General features: G+C 50.0%; 1 protein-coding gene across 1 annotated transcript in view; it reads right to left on the reverse strand.

Annotated features, from left to right (window-relative positions):
• DUSP14 (dual specificity phosphatase 14) overlaps window positions 1-18020 on the reverse strand; it is a 39705-nt gene extending 21685 nt beyond the window's left edge. Inside the window, exon 1 of the mRNA XM_015424073.1 lies at window positions 17902-18020. The gene's annotated coding sequence lies outside the window, so the exon portion shown is untranslated. The remainder of the gene's footprint in view (window positions 1-17901) is intronic.
• Between the last annotated feature and the right edge of the window lie 389 nt (window positions 18021-18409).

Below are 18409 nucleotides of genomic sequence, written 5' to 3' on the forward strand. Positions count from 1 at the left end.
TGGGGGCGGGGCCACGACCATTCGAGGGAAAACCATAGAGTTTTCCCTCGGATGACCGTGGCCCCGCCCCCAGCGTGCCCGGCGTCATAACGTCACTTCCTGGTGACGTGCACGCTCCCCGGGGGGACTTGGCAAGCCTATCTGTGTTTGTGCGTGCATGTGTGTGCGTGCACATGCGCACACCCTGGAAAGTAGGGCTGCCAACCTCCAGGTGGTGGCTGGAGATCTCCCAGAATTACAACTGGTCTCCGGGCAACAGAGATCAGTTCCCCTGGGGAAAATGGCTGCTTTGGAAGGTGGACTCTGTAGCATGATACTCTGTGGCGATCCTCCCTTCTCCAAACCTCACCCTCCCCAGGCTCCACCCCCAAAACCTCCAGGTATTTTCCAGCCCAGAGTTGGCAACCTTATGGAAGAGACCTACTTTCCACTCGGTCTGCGAATCAGGGATTGTCCACCTTTTCTCTTATGAGAGCTGCTCTACTCCATCTTCAGCACGTTGCCAAGTTTTGTTCTGTGTTAAAAACAGAACACAGACTAGAAAGAGCACCGGAAGTGAAGCAAGCAGCTTGTCAGGTAGTCCCGCCATGGGTCCCGTCCCCCCCCGGACTTTGGAATGTGTGATGCTCTGCAGCTGCTTCTTGCTTCTGCCCAGGGGTCATTTCGTAGAAAAAGAGCTAGGGGAACTCATTAGCATATGCCACACCCCCCTCTTCTTGTGGTTAGAGCGGTTGGAGTGTTGGATCTCGGAGACCCGGGTTCAGATCCCCACTTTGCAATGGAAACTCGCTGGGGTCCTTGGCCCAGTCACATTGTCCTTAGCCTAACCTACCTCACAGGATTGTTGTGAGGATAAAATGGAGGAGGGGGGAATGTCTTGAGCTCTTTTAGGTTCCCATGTCAGAAAGGGGGGGTATAAATGAAGTTAAATAAATAAAATAAAAAATGGCCATATCCGAGAAGCATACTAGGACTTCATAAAGGCAGGGGCACCAACAAGCTGCATGCAAATATTAACGGCTTCCTCTCACAGTGGTGCCAGCGCAGCTAATCTACAGTTCACACAGACATGTCTTAACCCTCCCCCCCTTTCAGGAATGTCAGGGGAGGACCATGTAGACAGCACCTGCAGGTGCGAAGATGACGCTTGGGAATCAAAAGGGAAAACAAAGAGCTCAAGCGGGGTAAACAATAACAGAAAGCTATAAAAAATAAACAAGCCCCAAACTAGAGCAGATCTTTTCACCATGTTTTCCTGGGTTTTCTAGGGAATCCATGTAGTGCTGCTCAGCAGCAGATGGAGACTGACCAGTAGCTCACAAAGCTACCTGTTGGAGATCCTTCATCTACAGATCGCAAGAAGGCCCTTCTGGAATTCTAAGACCAGGTAGCAAGCGCAGTTCCCTTATGAACCTGCCCAAACATTGTGGTTATCTTCCAAGGCCCTGGTTCAGGTGCTCCCACCTTCTGAAATTATGCAGGTGGCAAACCGGGAGAGGGCCTTCTCCAGCCAGGAGTCCCCCGCTGCTGCTGAATTCACACTGATAGATGATCAATAGTTAGACTAAGGTCCGATCCTGATAATCGTGCAGAGATGCAGTGATACACCTCCCAGGCAATGTTCCCTCTAAGCTGTGGAGCCTTGTAAGCAAAAATTCTACTTTGTGAGCTGTATGAACCTGCCCAAACATTGTGGTTATCTTCCAAGGCCCTGGTTCAGGTGCTCCCACCTTCTGAAATTATGCAGGTGGCAAACCGGGAGAGGGCCTTCTCCAGCCAGGAGTCCCCCGCTGCTGCTGAATTCACACTTGGCAACCCTACTCTGTGTCAAGGTTTTTATTTAGCTCTCTGACCCATGTTCTCTCTAGCAGGGCCTTCTCAGCCACTGCCTCCCATACCAGAACCCCTGCAGGGCCAAAACTGAAAGACATGCAAAGCGGAAACTCTATGGTTTTCCCTCGGATGATTGTGGCCCCGTCCCTGGCATGCCCGACATGGTTGCGTCACTTCCAGGTGATGTAATTGCGGTGCGTGCACGCTTTGCGCTCACGCACGGACTCCCGAAGCAGCGCTGGAGTCCCCTGCTCTACATGCAGTAAGGACTTGGCAACCCTACTGCTCCCAGGTGGAAGGGATTATCAGAGTTGATGCAGGCTTTTATTTCACTTATTTTATATGCTACTTTTATCAGTTTTCTATGGCAGGCGAGTCTGGCCTAGCCCGTCAGTCATGGGATACGGATCCAGTTCCTTGAACCCAGCTTTTCAAAATCCAAGGCCTCTGGGCTCGCTCAAGTCAGAAGTTCTGCCCTTTCTGCTAGCCAGGCAACCGAGAAGCCATTACTAGCCAATTATTTTTATAGAGTGTTTTACACATGGCTGCAAATCACTGAACGGGGAGTCAAACTGCGGCCAAGCCTCCCTCTCGCCCCTCCCGTGGCTGGCCAGCTCTCTGGCCGTTTTAGTAGATAATTCTCCGCAGGCTCCACGAACTCATCTGCACGGTCGCTCGGCAGAACTAACAGCAAATTAATTCCAATTTCCCCTCTGAACAGAAGCTATCGGCTTTAAAAATTATTGCATTTTAAAAAAGGCTTGTATCCAAACCGAGCCAAAATCCTCAGAAGGTTTAAAAAAACAACCACAAAGGGGTGCAAAGAAATGACTGCGGGTCTTGGGAGAGAGGGGCACAGGGGTCAACCCCACACATGATGTCCCCCCCCTCCACTTAAAATATCTGCTATGCTTGATTTGCATAATTGTGACGCTTCTGGGGGGGGGGGTTGGCATGAAAGGATGTGGTCACCCATGCATGAAGCAAACATTCTCCCTAATCCAGCATGAAAGAGGTATCTGCGCATGTAGACATGGAGGGCCGCCAAAGGATCACCCTGCAATCAAAGGCACGGTCCCAAACCCAGCTACAGTCCATTGTGTCTAAGGGCCTAACTATATCACATGTTGGCCTTATGACAGCCACACACACACACACCCCCAATGGCTGCCAGATTGGGAATTCTTTGCTCAGAACTGAATCCTCCGTCATGCTTCTCTGGGGAAACTTTTGAGAACTGATGGACTACATGCAAAGGGTTGCCAGCCTCCAGGTGGGGCCTGGAGATCTCCTGGGATTACAACTGGCCTCCAGAGTACAGAGATCAGTTCCCCTGGAGAAAATGGCTGCTTTGGAGGCTGGACTCTCTATGGCATTACACTCTGCTGAGGTCTCTCACCTCCCCAAATCTCCAGGAATTTACCAAGCTGGAGTCGGCAACGTTACATGCGAGTTTCCCTGACAGGGCAAATCGGAGCTCCCTAAGGCTGTTCCAAGCCAAGAAAATGGCGGCGGAGGGAGGAGGCTTAAGAACCTTCCCCCAGCACATGTGTCTGGGAGTTCAGTTCTGAGCATGAAATCCCAGCACATGTTTGGTAGACAGGACCGGCAGCTGCAATCGTGATGTGCGTATTGTGAAGCTGACCCTAAGTACACATCCTATAGTGACCTCTGAAGTGCCTGTAAGACAGGCCATTGGCCCATTTACGGTGCAATCCTAAACAGAGTTACACCCGTCTAAAGCGACAGAACAAAGTTTGAGTCCGGCAGCACCTTTGAGACCAACAAAGTTTTATTCTGGGTATCTGAAGAGTGTGCATGCCCACGAAAGCTTACACCCCCAGGATTCAACTGTGTTGGTCTTAAAGGTGCTGCCAGACTCAAAACTTTGTTCTTGAGAAATCTTGTAACCCATGAAGATGAAGTCGAAAAGCAGTGAAACATTTCCACACAAGATCTTTACCCCGCTAAATACGTTATTTTCTGTTAAATGTGTTGTTCATCTCCACCTGTGTCTTGTCTGTGTAGTCAAGTGTCTATAAAAAAGTGACTCCTTCCCTCATAAATAATTTCAGCCTTGGCCTAGCAGGTTCTTAAATAAGAGACTTTCAGGGAACTCATAGCTTACACGCTACAGACCTTCTAATCAAAGCTAGTGTCCCCCCCCCCTTTTACCTGAATGGGGGCAGATGGGTTATAAATAATCTATAGGAGAGGCCAGAGTGGGGGACTGGACATTCTTCAGTCCAGTGGGCAGTGGCCTCATCATAGCACTCCCTCTCTCCCCGTAGTTGCCACGGTAAAAGTAAGCCCAGAACTCTCAGTGCATGTGTGATCCAATGGCCATAGGGTTGCCACCTCTGCATTGGGGAATTCCTGGAGATTTCGGGAGCAGGGTCTGCGGAGGGACCTCAGCACCTTCCAAAGCAGCCATTTTCTCCAGGGGAACTGATCTCTGTCACCTGGAAATCAGTTGTCATTCCAGGAGGTGGGTGACCCTAAATGTCCTTGTGTTGGCCAGGAGGACTTTATGTTGAGTGAATTGGCTCTTAAGTGCCGGGCAGAGTCCCCCCCTTGTCATTTCACACCCTGCACCTAATGGGAGGGTTAGGTCATTTTTGAGGACAACTCTGATTTTCTACTGCATCTTCCAGTAAAATAACAAATGCCGTCTTGGCTTTTAAATCAGTGCAGACCAGGCAATTCAGTGTAAACTCATACCCTGAAGAGGGTAGGTACTTTTGTGATGGGTAACAGGCAGTAATCCTTGCTCTGAAAACAAGAGAAATACAAGAGTGCTCCTGCCCACTGTCATATATGAAATGTTGAGGGGTGTGCAGCATCATGTCGTTGCTACAGAAAAAGGCAAAGGATATATCCTCAGAGTTGCCTGGGGTAAGTTTTAAATATATAATGTCTTTGGTGCACTTGGCGGGGGGGGGGGGTTTCTGGCAAAAGCGTTGCCGGGTATTTTGTCGTGGGGGCCCTTGGGGGGGGGGGGGGGGATTCTGAGCATAGCGTTGCCAGGTCGGGGCTGGAAAGTGCCGGGAGACTTTGGGGGTGGATCCAGGAGAAGGCGGGGTTTGGGGAGGGGAGGGGCCTCAGCATGGTCCAATGCCATAGCGTCAGGGGCGGATTAAGGCTCACTGGTGCCCTAAGCCTCGACCAATCTTGGTGCCCCCCTCCTTTCCACACTGACCCCAGTCCATTTTAGTTGTTGACCTGTCTGACCAGATCGACAATGCAGGTTGCACCAATACAAAAATGTATTCATATGATAACACAATATACACAAAACTAAGCTTTTCACCCTTTTCCCAACTTTGTGGTTCCCCCTTTGGCCCTGGTGCCCCAAGCACCTGCTTCGTCTGCTTCATGGTGAATCTGCCCCTGCATAGAGTCCACCCTCCAAAGAAGCCATTTTCTCCAGGGGAGCTAATCTCTGTCAGCTGGAGATAGGTTGTAAAAGCGGGAGATCTCCAGGCCCCACCTGGAGGCTGGGAGCCCTATCTGAGCCTGTTTCCTCAGTAGGAGGTAGAAGGCTGTGGGCCTGTGATGTTGCCGTTGCCAAGCCCTGGGTGCCTTTGAATTGCCTCCCCCCCATTCTTGTCTTCTCTCTCTCCTTAAGAGGCTTAAGATTTGGCTCGTGTGCCCGAGGGCTGCGTCTGATGTGATAAGAGCTACAGAGCACGAGGGAGGAAGGCTGAGCCTCAAGGAGGGAAAGGTTTAGCATGGAAGGAAGGGGCTCCGAAAGAGCTGCCAGGCCAGTCTCCAAGGGCCGGTCACAGAAGACTTTTTGGGGAAGGGAGGGGGCGGTAGATAATGCCTGGGGCGAGGCACTACGAGGAGGCAATCCCCTCCCCCCCAAGGAAAACAGAGGGCGAGACGAGGCTTCAGCAAAAAGCAGGCCAGGAGAACCTGCCTCCTCACAAGTCATCTTGGATCCCGGAGGCCTCAGACTCAACGGTCTAATGGTCCCATTTGACGCCTGATGATATGACACATCCTAGGATGGTTTGGGAAAGGAGAACCCGCAGTGCCACAGTGAAGCCCCCTTTTCTCAAAACCACCACAAAACCCAACCTTCTAACTTGTTTTGCCAACTGGCCAGTTTTCCACGGGCATGACTGGTATTTTCCCCTTTGGGGCTGGTCTCAGATTAGGTTCCCCCGCCGCACACACAACATGGAGGGGGTGGGCTTGTTTCTAACCACTCAGCATCCTTCAGGATAAAGGGATTTGCCAGCTGCCCTGTGCCTTCAGGAGGCTCGTAGCACTGGGCCTGTTTTTACTTCCATTTTCAGCAGAGGCTTCTCCGTGCCTCCAAAGCAGCTTCTACTCTACTGCAGCTGCAGTTTCCGCTTTCGTTTCCCCTCCCCTCAGAAAGAAAGGGCTGGCATAGAAGAGAGAGAGAGAGCGGACAGTGCAGCACCACTGCAAGAAACGATCCACCCAGGAGCCTTCTGTGTACACAGCATGTGCCCAACCTCTCAACTGCCCCCCCACCGGATTGCCCTGACCACTTTCTGTGGGTGGAGTCTGGAGAGGGGGGGAGCATCATGAATGCCGGGATGCCACTTTGGGTTGAGTGGCCAGAAATGACATCACTTTGACTATCACACTCTATGGATTCCCCAAATCTATGTGGCAGATACCCCAGAGCATTATGGATGTCATGACATCACTTCTGGCTGCACAACAAGAAGGGAAGTCACAGCACCTCCCTTTTCCTTTCCACTCTCCCTAGAGAAAGTCACAGCACTTGCGCCACCCCTCCCTTTTCCTTTCCACTCTCCCTAGAGCAACGTTGGGAACTGGAGGGAAGGTTGCCTGGTGTGGTGGTCAACCTGGCAGCTCCCCCCCCCACACACACACTTTTGTCTGGAAAGTCGACTCTGATCTATGAACTCTTGCCTCCCAGAATGTGCTGCTCTTTAGCACGCCACTGAGCACCTTGTTCTGGGATAACTTGTTGGCCCTATTCACTTCAGTATTCGGATGCAGATTTAACCAAAAGAAATGCATCTACTGTCTCTAACATCAAATACGCTGTGTTTAGAGCAACCTCGAGTAGTATACTGCATGGACGTTTTCTGGATCAAACAAAACCCCGGATTTAAAGACTGGCCAAAATGTGTTCAGATCTGGTGAAAGCTTTTCTTTTTTCACCAGAAAATGTACATGGTGTACACAATCTGATCTTCTTGTAACGGGCAACTGAAGCTTTTCATGGCATGGAGGTTAATTAATATCACCTGATAACGACCATCCCATTAAGCCCCCATTAAAGGGATGGGACATTTTTCTCCAGGCCAGATGGCAACCCGAGCACTTGGCACCTTATGGGTCAAGGCTGGGCTTCTCCATCTGAGATCCGTGTACAGGGAAGGGAAAGCAGAAGACCAAAGCAACAGGTGCACCCAGTAGATCCCAGAGTCCTTTCAGTGAAGAGAGGACTGACTGCTAGACATACACCAAAGCAGCATCCCCAGTTTGAGGTTTCAATGAATGAGAAACCCGTTGTCTCTAAGTGTATGAAGTAAACCATGAGTGTATTTGCTGCAATGTGTTTCTATCCAGATAGCAGCGGTTATTTTTGACAGGCCTATCCTACAGGAGCTGGTGGACTTTGCCCCTAAAGTCTGAGGGCTCAGAGGTCTGGAACGGGGGTCAAGGTTGGATCCCTCCCAACTGGCTTCTAGTTTTTATTATCGCTGTCTCTCTCTGTTACCTTGCCATCTTCTTGTCTCTCCACTGTTTCTATAAGACAGATTTGGTTTTTTTTCAATTGGTTGCGGACATTTTGATAATATCTACGTTGTTTCTGGCACTGAACATTTCTCAATCGGCTGTGTTTTTTTAAAAATGTTGCTGCTGCCTTTTGTTTCTTTGCTTTGCATTAATTGTTGTTGATTTAATTGCTTTTACTGAGTGCACGTTTTACTTTGGACACCAAGCTGGCTTTCAGAAGTCAAGAGTCCTGGGGCCGGGGGGGGAGATATGTATTTCAGAACACACCCCAAGAATCTTCTGCAAGGTGCTGAAGTACCAAAGCAGACATGCACTGGCTGGTAGGCAGACAAGCTGGTTCCCCAAAGGCAGAAAGCTTAAAAACCACAACTCCAAACTCTCAGGACAGGAATGATGAGAAAAATCAACAGCAGCTTTCAGACTGCTGAAATTAACTACCCAGAAAACAGATATGAGGAGCCCTGACCAATTTGAGTACGTGAGACGTTTGGGCCCTGGTGGCCCTCAGGGAGACACTCTGGATCAACAATGCATTTTGAAGGGTCGGCCCTTAGGATCGGGGGTCCCCACCTCGCCACGGGGCTCCCTGGGTGGCCCTGAGCCAGTCGCCTGCTCTCAGCTTCACCCCTCTCACAGGGTGGTCACTTGTGAGGATCAACTGTGAGCTGCCCTGAACCGGCCTTGGCTGGAAGGGCGGGGTAGAAATTTAATAAATCAAATCAAACTGGGAGAGAGGAAAACGACGCCAGCCTCTTTGGGTTCCCGTCGGAGAGAAAGGCAAGGTACAACATGCGGGAAATAAATTAATGACTTCTAGTGGATGTGATGTGGCTTTTTAAAAGGTTCAATAAAATAAGATGCAGACAGGTCCGTGACCTCATCTCCAGTGTGTGACCACCCACCCAGCCGCCCCGCCCTTATTGCTAAATAGTAGGCTGGGTGGAGCTGTCTTGGATTGGGGCCACAGTTGAAGAAGGAGAAGAAGGAGAAGAAGAAGAAGAGATTGGATTTATACCCCGCCCTTCACTCGGAGTCTCAGAGCGGCTTACAAACTCCTCACCATTCCCCTCCCCACAACAGACACCCTGTGAGGTGGGTGGGGCTGAGAGAGCTCTGACACAAACGGCTCTTTTTCAAGGACAGCTGTGCCAGAGCTTGTGACTGACCCAAGGTCACATCAGCAGGTGCAAGTGGAGGAGTGGGGAATCAAACCCGGTTCTCCCAGATTAGAGTCCGCGCACTTAACCACTACACCAAACTGGTGTTTCTCCATTCTCTGTTTTCCCCAGACTTAAATATCCCCCCTCCCGTATGTTCCCATGAACTGAGGAAACAGCACTGGAAAGGCAGCATAAGGTCAGAAAGGGCGTGGGTGTGCCTTTTACATAATAAAATCCGGTGCTGTGATACCCGTCCAAACTGCTCCCTCCCGGTGGCTGTTTTTGAGCAATAAGAAATCAGATCATGGATATTCCAGCATCCCATTGATTTTGGCCCTAAAACTGTACACTTGGAAAGTAATAAATCCTTCCTGCGATGTAGACCTGAGTACGTGGTTCAGAACAGCAGTAGATCTGAGGCTGAGCCCCCCCCCCCAAGAAATTCTGGGCTCTAGTTTAATTTCTCTCTCTCCTCTCCTCGCCTTTCCTTTTCCTGTTCCAAAGAACCAGCGATAAATTCCATGCAGGCTTTCTCCAAAAACATTGTTTTGTCTTCTGAAAGCTGAGAATGGATGGCTTTGGTGTAGTGGTTAAGTGCGCGGACTCTAATCTGGGAGAACCGGGTTTGATTCCCCACTTCTCCACTTGCACCTGGCTGGATGACCTTGGGCAAGCCATAGCTTAAGAGCTGTTCTTGAAAAAGAGCAGTTTCGGTCAAGAGCTCTCTCAGCCCCACCCACCTCACAGGGTGTCTGTTGTGGGGAGGGGAAGGGGAAAGGAGTTTGTAAACCACTCTGAGACTCCTTTGGGTAGTGAAGGGCGGGGGTATAAATCCAACCTTCTCCTCCTCCTCCTCTTTACAATAACACAAATTTTGGGGCAAGAATTTTCATGCAAACTCAAAACTTGCTTCATTTTTATATAAACCATAGGATTTTGTACTTGTTGGTGAAGAATATACAGATAAGGGCAGAATGAGTGTAGTTATTGCTGCTGGAGGGTGCAATATTAAAACTGTGGTCTCAGCTGTATTATGGAGCTTTAACAAAACAAGGAGGGGAGCTTTTGACAGGACCCAGTGAGCTTGCGAGGCATAATCTCCTTCTGACAGGAAATGTGGGAATTGTAGATGCTCTCTTGACCCCCCAAAGTAAGAAATGGGTGGTTTTAAAACCATAGTCTATACGATGCCAAAAGCAAGCTAAAATCACACAGTTGTAAGAGTCTGTGTAAGAGTGTTCCCTCTAAGCTGAGTTAGTGTGAGCTAGCTCACAGCTTTTTAGCCTCTGGCTCACACATTTCTGTCTTAGCTACGGAAGGATGGCTCCAGAACAAACTGACTTATGCAGTAGCCAAATCGCTCGCTCCCAACTTTAATGCCAGGAGCTCACAAAGTAGGATTTTTGCTCACAGGACTCCACAGCTTAGACTGAGGGAACATTGGTGAGGTCTAGTCCAAGTCCCAGATCCGTGCTGGAAATCCAAAACTATCTGTGATAGAGGGCTGCCCAGTCTCTGCTTGAAGACCAACAGAGAGGATAGATTCCAGCCCACCACCCCTTTAGCTAATTATTGAATATTTACACAGAACCCCGACAGAACCTAACAACATGTCACACCATTGATGGGTCTGCCTCAGGCCCACTTTGCAGCCTGTCCAGCATTCTCTAGTCCAGAGTTGCCAACTGTGGGTTCAGAAATTCCCAGAAATCTGGGGCGTGGAGGCTGGAGATGGGAGAGACCTGAGTCTACCCTCCAAAGCAGCCATTTTCTCCAGGGGGACGGATTTCTGCAAGCTGGAAGTCAGTAATTCCCAGGTGGTGGCTGGAGATCTCTGGCTCTCGCAACTGATCTCCGGGTGACTGAGATGAGTTCCCCTGGGGGGGAAAATGGCTGCTTTGGAGGTTAGACTCTGCGGCATTATACCCGCCTCTCCCCAAACCCCGCCCTTCTCAGGCTCCACCCCCAAAATCTCCAGATATTTCCCAACTGAGAGCTAGCAACCCAAAGCCCAATGCATACTGGGGCAGTCAGTGGCATGCAGGGAGAGGGGGCTCAAACCTTCCCCAGCTATTTTCCTGTTCCAAAACAATCCAGGGAAGCTGCTGTTTGCCCCAGTGGAGAAACGAAGACATAAACCGGATCTGTAAGCGACAACGTGTGAGTAGCCTAATTGTTCAAACTACAAAAATGCTGCATGATTAAACCAGGGGACCCCTAGATCCTAGGGTTGCCAGCCCTGGGCTGGAAAATACCTGGAGACTTTGGGGGTGGATCCGGGAGAGGGCGGGATTTGGGGAGGGGCCTCAGCCTGGTGCAATGCCGCAGAGTCCACCCTCCGAAGCAGCCGTTTCCTCCAGGGGAGCTGATCTCTGTCAGCTGGAGATGAGTTGTAAAAGCGGGAGATCTCCAGGCCCCACCTGGAGGCTGGCAACCCTACTAGATCCTCTGTTGCTTTTTACGGGAACTTCCACACTGGGTTCTGGGTGGGGACTGGGGCCGTCACTGAGAAGATTGGTCATGGTGGACCAACCTCCCCAAAATTCGCCTTGTTTCTTGTGCCTCCTTTGCATCGGGTGTTGAGTGTGTGTTCTAGAGCAGGGGTCCCCCGTCTTTTCGAGCCTGTGGGCACCTTTGGGGTTCTGACTGTAGAGGGCACAGCCACGAAATGGTTGCTACAAAATGGCTGCCGTGGCAGGTGGAGCCAGCCACACAATGACTGCTGCAGCTTTCCTTCACTCACACACTAAGGATCCTTGAGCTGCTGCCAGGCCAGTGTTTTTAAAAATCTGCACAACCAATCGAATCTCCAGTGGCCAATCAGAAGCCTTGCTGGGCAAAAGCCCCACCCACTTTTTAAAGACACTTCGTGGGCACCTGGAAAGGTGTCCGTCTGTGGCTGCCATGACACACACCCACAGGCAGTATGTTGGGGACCCCCATTCTACTGTCTGCTTTCAATTTGTGTAGGATTCTGGGAAACCTGAAAGGCGTGGCAGGTATCCCCCAGCAACTGAATGAGCACCCCAGAACAGGCTCCCCCTTCCATGGGTCACGGCCTCCTGCAGCAGTGTGTCGGTGGGGAGGAAGATGCAGAGGCTCCTCAGCTGGCCAGAGTGAGGGTTGCCAGATCTAGGGGGGGAAATACCTGGAGATTCTGGGGGTGCGGACTAAGGACAGGAGGGCGGGGTTTGGGGCACGATGCCATAGTGTCCAAAAGTAGCCAGGTCCCCCCGGGGGGTGGGGAAACCCTGATGCCATAGTGTCCAAAAGTAGCCATTTTCTCCAGGTGAACTGATCTCTGTTGCCTGGAGATCAGCGTAGGGTTGCCAGGTCCCCCCGGGGGGTGGGGAAACCCCCGCTCAATCGCCCTCTTACCCGCCGGCCTAGGATCAGGCCACCGGGCGGAACCCCACCCCCAAAATGCCAGCATCGCAGCAATGTGCCGGCGTGATGATGTCACCCAGAGGGGGTGATGTCACGTTGTGGGGGGGCGTTCTATGGTTTCCCCTCAAATCATAGCTGCCCCCAACGTGCCTGACGTGATCATGTCACTTCCGGGTGGCGTCATTGCCAGAAGACTCCCAACGAGGCCAGGAACCCCCCCCCCCCAGTGCGCCCCGGGTAGGGACTTGGCAACTCTAGATCAGTGGTAACCGTGGGAGATCTCCAGCCACCACCTGGAGGTTGGCAAGCCTCCGGCCAGTGTATGTGAAAAGGATTGGTTTGGCTGAAAAGAAGAAATTTTTGAGCAAGGAAGCCAGAGGTTGAGGGATGAAGGTCATTAGGATAATTGGCATTACAAATGTGCGAAAGGCTTCCGGCCCAAGATCTGGCTGCTTATTTCAGCATCCATTATGTGAACGGCCTTTCTTGTCTCTGCAGCTCTTTGGCCATTCCATCTCCTGGTTCTTTCTTTCCCCCTCTAGCCTTTACGGTTGCCAACTCTGGGTCAATGCTCCCTGTAAGCCGTGGAGTCTTGTGAGCAAACATTCTACTTTGTGAGCTGCCGGCATTAAAGTTGTCAGCGAGCAATTTGGCTCCTGCATAAATGAGTTTGCTCTGGAGCCATCCTTCCTGAGCCAAGACAAAAATGTGTGAGTTGGAGGCTAAAGAACTGTGAGCTAGCTCACACTCACTCAGCTTAGAGGGAACACTGCTCTGGATTGTGAAATTCTTGCAGTTTAGGGGTGGAGTCTGGGGAGGGGGGGGGAGCCCAGCATGGTGCACTGCCCTAGAGTCCCCCCCTCCAAAGCAGCCATTTTCTCCAGGGGAACTCTGTTGCCTGGAGATGAACTGTAATTCCAGATCTCCAGGTGTCACCTGGTGGTTGGCAACTCTAACTCTTCCCCACATTTCTCTGGACAACTCTCTTTTCCATTGCTAGTCCCTGCCCCAGAGCCCAAACATCATTTCTCAAAGGATGATAATATTTTTTAGATATTTCTGCCCTGCTTTTCTTCTCTCCTCCATTTTACAACATTAACCCTGTGAGGTAGGTCAGGCTGAGAGTGTGTGACTGGCCCGAGGTCATCTAGTGAGCTTCCGTGGCAGAGGCAGGATTCAAACCTGAGTCTCCCAGATCCCCTTCTGGCACACTACGCCACTCTGACTGCAACTTGTACCCCCACCCCACCACCACCACCACCCGCCATTCCAGCATAGTCTTGTGAGTTGCAGACAACTGTGAGCATAAGCCTGAAAATGTTTGGAACACTGATGGCCATGCTGGAAGCTTTGAAAACGCATTGGTGTGCTGCTGAGCTTTATGTGTTCCCAGCCCTGGTACAAAGGAAGGCAGATAAAGGATTACTGAGGCATTTGGGGGGCGGGGGAACTGTACAAATTATTTTTGAGTCACTGAAATACTATGTGACTCCCTTTCCCCTGTATTTCTCGTGTGTGGAGAAAGAAAGCTGTGCCCCACTCCCAGACAGCTATACGGCATCATCCCTAAGCAGAGCTGAACCCACCAGAATCAAGAGGTTGTCAGCAAGCTGCCATTCTGTTTTCTGTGACCTCTGTGTACATATACTTTCCCTGTTGCACCCGGCTTGGTTTCTATCATCCTGCTCCTGCGTTGGAATGCAAAAGATAACTGCTGGAGGTTGTGTGGGGGAGAAGATGCTGTAATGCTTGCCTATTGCTTTTCTCATGAGTACTGCACCTGTGTTTTGTCTGATGTTCTGCCTGGTTCCCATGGACTGGGCGCGCAACCGTTTCATTAGCCCGCCAGCGGGAATGCTATTCATTGGATCTGTATCTGTTTGAAGTTCCTTTATTATGCTTGACCTAACTGTGTATCCCCAGTTCTAACAAAGAACGTGTTTGAGTATGTCTTCAACGCTTTGAAATAAATTTTGCTTTTCTTGAACTGAACCCACCAGAATCAAGAGGTTTAGAAGAATGTAAGGCCCAATCTGCATCTAGCATTTGCTCCGCTGTCTTATCAAACCCACCCCGGAACAGAAATCCCCCTCTGCATCGATTATCGGATTTTATGGCTGCTTTCACCCTGTTTGACCTCTCAGTTTTATGGTAGCCATCTGCATAGATTTGTGGCCGTTTTATTATGGCCCTTCAGGGGTGACTCTGCAGTCAGTATGGCGTTGGCCCCCCCGGGGTGTCTGAATGTGGTTTTGGGACGCGTCTTTTTCTGTTCCAGCGTGGGTTTGGTAGAACAGCGGAGCCAATGCTAGATGCAGATTGGGCCTAAGTCTGCTTAGGATACCACTGATGAATGACAGAGCTTCTGCCCCATTCCCTGCTTTGAAATCTGAAGAATGGTTTTGTGAAGAAAACCCACACTTCCTCTGAGCTCATTCAAAGGTCCAGAACAGTAACAACAGGAAAAGCGTGTTGGCAAGTACAGCCCTCACAGGACTATACCACTTCAGATTGTCGGCAGGGTGCCTGTGTGTGAGTGTGAACCGTAGCCAAGGGGGACTGTGCCCCTCTACCCACACAAAGTGGAAGGCGAGCACAAACCTTTCTCCCCATGAAGATTCTGGACGCCCGACATGGTTCTCTGCCAATGATGATCACCAGGGCTCCCAGCTGGCCTGGAGGTAGGGTTGCCAGGTCTGGGTTGGGAAACGCCTGGAGACTTTGGGGGTGGAGCCGGGAGAGGGCGGGGTCTGGGGAGGGGCCTCAGCAGGGCCCAATGCCATAGAGAGTCCACCCTCCGAAGCAGCCATTTCCTCCAGGGGAGCTGATCTCTCTCGGCTGGAGACCAGTTGTGAAAGCGGAAGATCCCCAGGCCCCGCCTGGAGGCTAATACAAAAACTGAGGGTCACAGTGTTAGGAAGACATACAAAAATATATATCACTGTGTACAATAAAGATGTGTTTATGGTAAAACAATGTTGTGCTTTATTCCTTTTCTTTTTGTAGTGATAGTGTTACTGACAAGGTGCTGTCTGAATGCCTGCACTCGATGTATTGTTTGGGTGAAACATTTTTCTCTATGTGTTGTTTGGGTGAAATATATTTTTGATCATATTTGATACCAGTATTTAGACAATAGTATTGAAAAATATAAAAAGGAAAAGAAGAAAGCATGAAATTGTTTTACCATAAGCACATATTTATTGTACACAGTGATATATGTTTTTGTATGCCCACCTGGAGGCCGGCAGCCCGACCTGGAGGGAAGATGTCCCGTCCCTTTAATAGAGGCTTAATGTCTGGAAATGGGCGAGGTAAAGAGCAGCATCACCTGGTGAGGAACAGCTCATTAAGGCTCTATTAAAGGGACAGGACATTTTCCCTCCAGGCCAGTCGGCAACCTGAGATTATCCAGAAATCCCTGTCTGTTATGATGGGGGTTAGGAGCCATTAGAGTTAACCCAGTTTTAAAAGCTCTTTTAAGTTTTAGGGTCATGATAATAGTCTCTCTAAGTTACTTGGTTATAAATAGTTAAGTCTCGCTGAGGGGATGTTAATGCCAGTGTATAACTGTCTATACACATACAGAGAGAGACTCAGTGTAATTCAAACCACCACATCGTTGTTGTTCTTCCTCCAGCCCTGACAGCAGTAAAGGGAGAGATTTGCACTGAGAGTTCCACCAATGGAAGTGAATTACTCCAACCATCTTTACAACTGCCCTGAAAGGTAGGCCAGCATTGTTACCCTCATTGCACACAGGTTGGAAGACTGTGGCCAACAGAACAGTGGCCTTTATAAGGCAGTCACTTGGTGCAGTTACGATTCAGGTGAGATTTAAATGAAATAAATAAACGAGGTGATATTTGAATTTGTAGTTTCCAGGGCCTTGTGTCTGAGACACGATTTTATGGAGTGGGTTGCTGGTTAATGTTGCCCATTCTCATTATTAAGGTAAAGGTTCCCTTGCTCGAAAGCTAGTCGAATCCAACTCTAGGGGGCAGTACTCATCTCTGTTTCCAAGCCGAAGAGCCAGAGCTGTCCGAAGACGTTTCCGTGGTCATGTGGCCGGCATGACTAAACGCCGAGGCACACAGGATGCTGTTCCCTTCCCACTGAAGTGGTATCTGTTTATCTACTTGCAATTTCTTGCTTTTGAACTGCTAGGCTGGCAGGAGCTGGGACCAGAGATGGGAGCTCATTCTGTCACGCGGCACTCGGGTCCCGAACTGCAGAACTACTGACCTTCCACAGCCTGCAGTTCAGCGTCTTAACCACTTGAGCCACCACAGCCCCTAGATTCTCATTATTATACTACTTTTAAAACATCAAATTAACGGAGCAGCACCCTGGCCACAGGTGGGCTGTGCTTTGATGCCCCCTTCCTCCACTACCAGCTACACTAGCTGAAAGTAGAACTTCCCTGTATCTTTGGTGACCAGATGCTTATGACAAAATGATCTCCCGTTCTGCTTTTCTTGTGGGCCTCCACAGGGCAACTGGCTGCTCACTGTTGGAGGCAGGCCTGTGGGCCCAGGTGGAACTTTGGTTGGGTCCAGGAAAGCCATGTTTATTGTCCATACAATTTGGCTCTGGAAAACCCACAGCCCTGGACACAATGAGGCTGTGTCTGCCAAAACTCTGCCTGCTTCAGTTCCCCTTTTCTTTGAAGCGGGAATATTATGGCCAACTGGTGGTTTTGAGGGTGCGCAGCATTATAAACAGCCTTTTACAAACAGCAGCCTTGCAAAAGGACATGTTTTGTAGTTCAAAAGAAGAAATTGTATGTGGCTGTAATTCACCTGGTATTAAAATGCTGGCAAATGTAACAATCTTTAAAAAAAAATAATTACTTCCTTCCCTTCTCCAGTCTTCCTTTGAAAGTTGGCTTTTAATGACTGTCACATAATGAAAAGAATCCAATTCCATCTGTAACCATTTAAATCAATAATTAACAACAGAGCATTTGGACCATTAGTCCCTTGTAAAGTGTGGATTGGGTTTGAGGAAGAAGAGAGAAAACAAACCTATAAGAGATTTTTTTTTCAGTTTCTTACTTGAAACAAAACACATTCTTTCCTTTTTTCTACAATTTTACATGGCTAAATCTTCTGCGTCTTTTTCCTTTCTTTTGGGTCTCCCCAAAAGTAATAGCAAAGAAATTAATTCCTCCACGGTGCTGTTCCCACTTTATCTTTCTTTATCTTCTCCCCTAAAGATGGGTAGGGAATGTTTCCCCTTATTGCTGGTAAAAACCGGAGTGCTAGCAAGCGACGGCAGGCACAAACTCTTTGTAAATATGCAGGGGAGGGGCAGTTGGAGGAAAAATACGGGGGGGGGGGCAGTCCCTTGCTTCACATTCAGAAATAAACTCTGGGATGAAATCAACTGAAATGATAATATCAGGGTCCTCCCTGCTTTCTCTTTTCTAGACCACACTTGAGAATCCACACATGCGGTCTTCAAACGCAAGGCAGGGATCAGACACACGAAGCATTCTTGACACCATTGCTAACAAATACACAACAGTCCATTAAAACTACCTCTCTCCTCTTGCTCCGATCCCCAATTCACTTGCCAAAATAACACTGGCGAAGACTTCGCCCGAGATGCCCCTACGTGACACATTGCCAGCACTTATTAAAAAACACACCACATGCGGCTGAGCATCTTTGCAAAGGCGTCCTGGCAACATACTTTCCCCCAACCCAGGGTGGGGAGGTGGGGGCTGCTTCCTCCAGTCGGATCCACAGAAAGCTTTTGTCCTTACCTGGTCTGGAGAAAGAGCAGCGGAGGAGATGTGGAGCACTGGACTTCCCTGCCCTGTCTGGCTCCTTCCAGCAGAGGGGCAGGCTTATGAATGAGAAGCCGGAGGTGGTTTTGCCTCTTTGTGAGCACTGGGGATGTGCCGGGGGGGGGGGGGGGCTGGTGACTGACAGCTGATCTCCAAGCTCCACCTTACAGCTCCTCCTTCCCAAGCTTGGTGTGTGTGTGTGTGTGTGTGTGTGTGTGCGGGCGCGCATGCCTGTGTGTTGGCGTAGGGGTTACCAAGAGACAGTTGTACAGGCTAAACCAGACAGTCAGCAGCCTATTATAAGCAGGATGACTCAAAAGTCGCTCCGGCCAGGTTTCAAAGGCATCAGCACGTGAAATGAAGAAGGCTCTCTCTTGAAGGGTCCATGGGGGGCGGGGGGGGGGCAGCATTCCTTGGGGCTTGACTCCAGCACCTGTTCTCAGCACTGGTGGTGTGTGTGTGGGGGGCTCTGCCGAAACAGCGG

Source organism: Gekko japonicus, unplaced genomic scaffold (assembly GCF_001447785.1).
Source record: "Gekko japonicus isolate JY-2015 unplaced genomic scaffold, Gekko_japonicus_V1.1 scaffold734, whole genome shotgun sequence".
Classification (NCBI taxonomy): Eukaryota; Metazoa; Chordata; class Lepidosauria; order Squamata; family Gekkonidae; genus Gekko; species Gekko japonicus.